This window comes from Pelodiscus sinensis, chromosome 31 (genome assembly GCF_049634645.1).
Source record: "Pelodiscus sinensis isolate JC-2024 chromosome 31, ASM4963464v1, whole genome shotgun sequence".
NCBI lineage: Eukaryota > Metazoa > Chordata > Testudines > Trionychidae > Pelodiscus > Pelodiscus sinensis.
Window position 1 is genome coordinate 11151471 of NC_134741.1, and position 4832 is coordinate 11156302.

At 49.3% G+C, this 4832-nt stretch overlaps 1 non-coding gene across 1 annotated transcript; it reads left to right on the forward strand.

Moving 5' to 3' along the window:
* The first annotated feature begins 342 nt into the window (after positions 1-342).
* Positions 343-414, forward strand: TRNAR-CCU (transfer RNA arginine (anticodon CCU)). Its single transcript has one exon. It is a non-coding gene; the product is annotated as a tRNA-Arg (tRNA).
* The last annotated feature ends 4418 nt before the right edge of the window (positions 415-4832 follow it).

The following is a 4832-nucleotide window of genomic DNA, read 5'->3' on the forward strand; positions in this document are numbered from 1 at the left end:
CAGGGCTGGTTCTGGGGCTCAAGCAGGGAACATCAGAGGCTGCTCAGGGGGACACATTGGAGCCTGTGAGTGTTGCTCCCCCTGCTGTACTGACACGGCCATAGAGTCTCAGGAGGCTGCAGTGGTGGGAGACAGTTCCCTGGTTTCAGGAGGGAGACGAGACCTCAAGATCTCTGATTTGGAGCCAGCTACAGATACCCATAGAAAGCTGATTTTCAGAGGGGTGTGATCAGCCCTTCCTGTGTATCTGGCTTCTTCAAAGAGGCTTCATCAGGAGCTAAAAGTTGAAAATGGGCCATTTAGAAGAGTGAATTTCTGTCTCTGGGAAGGTTTTTTTTGTGTGCCCCAGTGGCCTAATGGACAAGGCACTGGCCTCCTAAGCCAGGGTTGTGGGTTCAAGTCCCACCTAGGGTTAGTCTTCTCTCACTGGCAAAGAACTTCCTCTCTCTGAGACAGTTGGCAAATTTGCTCCATGGTGGCTGTTTCCCTCTCTACAGAAGCTGTTCACACCCCTCATTAGCAAATTCTGGTGTTAGGTTCAGTTCTGAATGCTAAAAGTCCAGGAAACCAAAGTTAGAATACAGGCGCACATTTTGCTCTGGAAGGCCCAAGAGTGAGATACAGACAGAAGAAGGTGGCTGTGGCTGTAGCAGAGCAGGGTCTGTCTTCAGGCAAAGTGGAGCCTGAGGATGAGAAGGCCCATGGGAGGCAGAGACTCCAGAGCGGGGGCAGAGGAGGCTTAGTTATTTGGTCTGGCAAAGTGACAGAAAATCCCCAGGCCCTGAGCATGGTGCGGGCGAGGCCCATGGGGCAGTTTGCCTGCTGGGGTTTGGGGGGTGGAGAAGCTGGGAAGCTCTGTGAGTGGATAAGGTCCCTGGCTGAGCTGCGCCACCTGCCGTGTAACTGTCCCTCGTCCCCTTTTGTGTGTCTGTTGCGCTTCCAGTGTCTTTCCTGAGGCACGTTCATCCAGCAAAGACCACCCCAGGGATCTTGTATCTTCCTTTGTGCATCTCAGCCACAGACACTTTGGGAGGCAAAGGTGTTGTGTGCACCATGGCTCAGCTGGCTAAAGCACCTGCCTTGTAAATAGGAGATCCTGGGTTCAAGGACCAGGGGTGCCTTAGTGCAGCCTTTGCTCACATTTTCCCAGGTCCTTCTGGGACACAGGAGAGGCCTCCCCTGGCCACCCATGGAACTGCTGGTTCAGAAAAAGGTTGATTGGGGAGGAGTGTTGGGAAGAAGGAAACCACAAGTGAGAAGCACCTTCTCTCCATGGCTGCAGGAGATGCAGAGGTTGCACCCTCAGGGTCTCTGAGCACGGACACCCCCAGGGAATCACAATGGCATGTGGTGCTGGCTCTCCTGTCCCAGCAATTGCAGTCAGAGCCCTGCCTTGCCAGTGCCAGTCACAGCAGCATCTGAACTTGCTCCAGGCTTGTGGTTTCCTTCTTCCCAATACCCCTCCCCAATCAGCCTTTTTCCTGAACCAGCAGTTCCATGGGTGTCCACGGGAGGCCTCTTCTGTATCCCAGAAGCTGCCAGGCTCTGACTCGTGCCCCCCCTAAATGCTCTTTTAAATTGGTCTTTATGGTCCTGCTCAGGGTGTTTTTCTCCTCAGCAGCGCACAAGAGAGAATCTGTTGCCAGTGGCCCTGCAAGGCAAGACGAGCTTTGCCTGCCCCCCTCAGCCTGACTCGCTACTTGGCCCCATTCCTGCCTCTCTTCACAGTGGCCAAAAGGGGCTGCGGCTGCTGCCGACAGGGAAGAAGCTGGAGGCAAGGTGCTGGCAGCAAGAGATTCCAGCTGCCTCTTTGCCCTGGGTTTCAGTGTGCCATGCCAGCCACCAGCCACCTTGACCAAACCTCAAAGCATCTGGACTAGTGAGCCCACATCACAGTGAGTTGCTAGTGGTCCTGTCAGAGAAGAGGCGCCTTTCTGAAAGGGCCATTTGTGAGCACAGCTCCTGCTGTTACCCTGGGATGCAGTAATGATTAATTTAAAACCCTAATTGGACGCGCCCTGACTTGTAGTGAAGATGGTAAATATCCCAAGTCCCAGAAGAAGGGATCGCCTGAGGCCGATTACTCGTGGCCGTATCTATCATTGGCACGTGGTTTTCCAAATAAAACTTCGAGTCTCAGTTGAGGGCCAAACCATATATTATAAAGTTAAGATATACAACAGCATGTAACAATAACTCTATAATCCTCCCTATCCCCGAAGACAAAGTAGATAGTAAAGACCCCTAAACAATAGGACTGTACATTACATTCACATGGCCTAGAACAGCTGAGGCACTCACGACCTTTATGCATTGGCTAGTTGCAAGCCGTGGCAGAGGAACAGTGAGGGGATCCCTCGATGTCACTTCAGGATGAGACCCTCTGGTTTGATGATGGATGGGATATGGACTATAAGTCGAAGGCCTTCCGCTCTCCGGTAATAATCCAATGGGATCCAAATGGTTTTCACCCAGGAATTTTCCACAGGCATAAAAAACCCAAAAATAGAACCCACCACACTCACACAAACACTACACTGACTATGCTCACACTCTCACACTCATTCTACCATTCACGCTACCACAGAGAGACATTCTACAGAACCAAACGCAATCAGGAACCCAACAAGAAAAAGGGAACCCAAACTGCTACTGAACTGGGGTATTTAAGCACTCTCCGGTGGGAAGATTCCAAAGGTGCTGAGTGCACTCTTTTGCGGGTGGGGTGCATAACATTCTGAACTGTGTGCAGCTATTTTGAGCCGAGTGCACAGCAATTCGGGCCGTGTGCACAACATTTGGTACCGAGTGCAAAGAATTAGAATGGGGTGCAGAGCACTAGTACCATGTACAATTTGGAAAGGCGGGAAACTTCCAACTGGCAAACTTCCTTGGTTCGAACTAAGATAGATGGTTCGAATCAACTGCCTTAGTCTGGTTTAATCAGGATTCATAACACACTACTTCACCATTTCCCCTCCACACAACCAATAAACACACAAACTGAGGTAACAGCTCTGTGAGGGGGAGAAGCCGGGGCATTTCCCTGCATGTGTAAAAACCATCACTGCCAGCCCAGGCTGGGCCAGTGCGTTGGCATCCTTCATGTCTGGAGTGTCCCGCCAGGGAAAAACTAAAACTCTATCAGGAGATAAGGGGTCAGGGTACTTCCTGGCAGGATCTATAGGGCTTGGGGTCCCTCCACCCCTGCCCAACAGGAAATATAGGATCGGGGTCCCTCCACTTCTCCCTACCAGGAGCTATGGGGCCAGAGGACCCTTCACCCCCCAGGGGGCTGCCTCTCTCACCACCACCGTACCTGGCAGGTGCCTTGACCAGCTTAGACATGGGGCTACTTTCTGGGAGTTTTCTCCAGCTGCTCCATGTGTTTCCATTGCCCATCCCAAGGGAGGAGAGAGTCACTCTCCATGGCTGCAGGAGCTGTAGAGGTTGTACTCACAGGTTCTCTGGGCACTGACACCCCCAAGAAATCACAAGGGCGTGTGGTGCTGTCTCTCCTGTCCTAACAAAAGACAGGACTATGCAGCAGTTTAAAGACTAACAAGATGGTTTATTAGGTGATGCGCTTTCGTGGGCCAGACCCACTTCCTCAGATCAAATTCTGGAAGAGAATTGGCATGACCATATATCCCAAAGGAATACAATGGGAAAAAAAGCAAACACTGACGAATCAGATTTAGAACAGAAGCGGGGCAAGGGGGGAGGGGGATAGTATCTATGAGATAATGATACTCTGGGTGATAATTGTGGAAGCTATCTTTGTAATGGGTAAGGGAATTAGCATCTTTTTAAGGCCCATTCGTAAAGTGTCAAATTTAAGCATGAATGACAGTTCAGAGATTTCTCTTTGTAGTCTGGTGTTAAAGTCTCTTTGAAGTAAGATACATGTAGTAAGATCGTTAAGACTATGCGTAGGTTGGTTAAAATGAAAGGAAACAGTTTTTTCCTAGTGAAAATGTCTGATGTCTGATTTGTGGCCATTAATTCTTTGGCAAAGTGTCTGAGAAGTTTGTCCAATATACATAGCAGAAGGACACTTTAGGCACTTTACTTTCCCTTGCAACAAAAGTATTGTTAAAAGTATTACCGCAAAAGAGCATCTAGATTGGCATGGATGCTTTTGTGCAAAAGCATCCATGGCCAGTATAGATGCGATTTTGCGCAAGAAAGCTCCAGCGGCCATTTTCGCCATTGGGCTTTCTTACGCAAAAAATTCCTTCCCTGTCTACACTGGCCCTCTTGCACAAGAACACTTGTGCAAGAGGGCTTTTTCCCAAGCGGGAGTGTCAAAGTATTTGTGCAAGAAGCACTGATTTTGTACATTACAAAGTCAGTGCTCTTGCGCAAATTCAAGTGGCCAGTGTAGACAGCTGGCAAGTTTTTGTGCAAAAGCGACCACTTTTGCACAAAATCTTGCCAGTCTAGACACACCCTACTTGAGTCCACACAGCAATTCTGTCACTTTGAAAGAAAATTGAAATAATGGAGGCCTTTTTCTGATGTTGGCAACACTCATTCCATGAGGAATAACTCCCTTCAGAAAAAGCTATTTCAGAAGGGAGGGGATGTGTGGACAGTCCATTGCTGCTATGTCAAAATAACTTCTCCCCAGGGTCATTTTCACTTATTCCTCCCCACTGCCTCCTGGGACTCTAATTCGAGATAGCATGTCCACGTTAGGGAAGCCCGGGGCTAATTTTGAGGTTTCCCTGTAGTGTGGATGCTCTATTTTGAAATAAGTGCATTCTGGAAGATATCTTCTGGAATAGTTTATTCCAAAATAAGCTTGCCGCATGGACGTACTCTTAGCT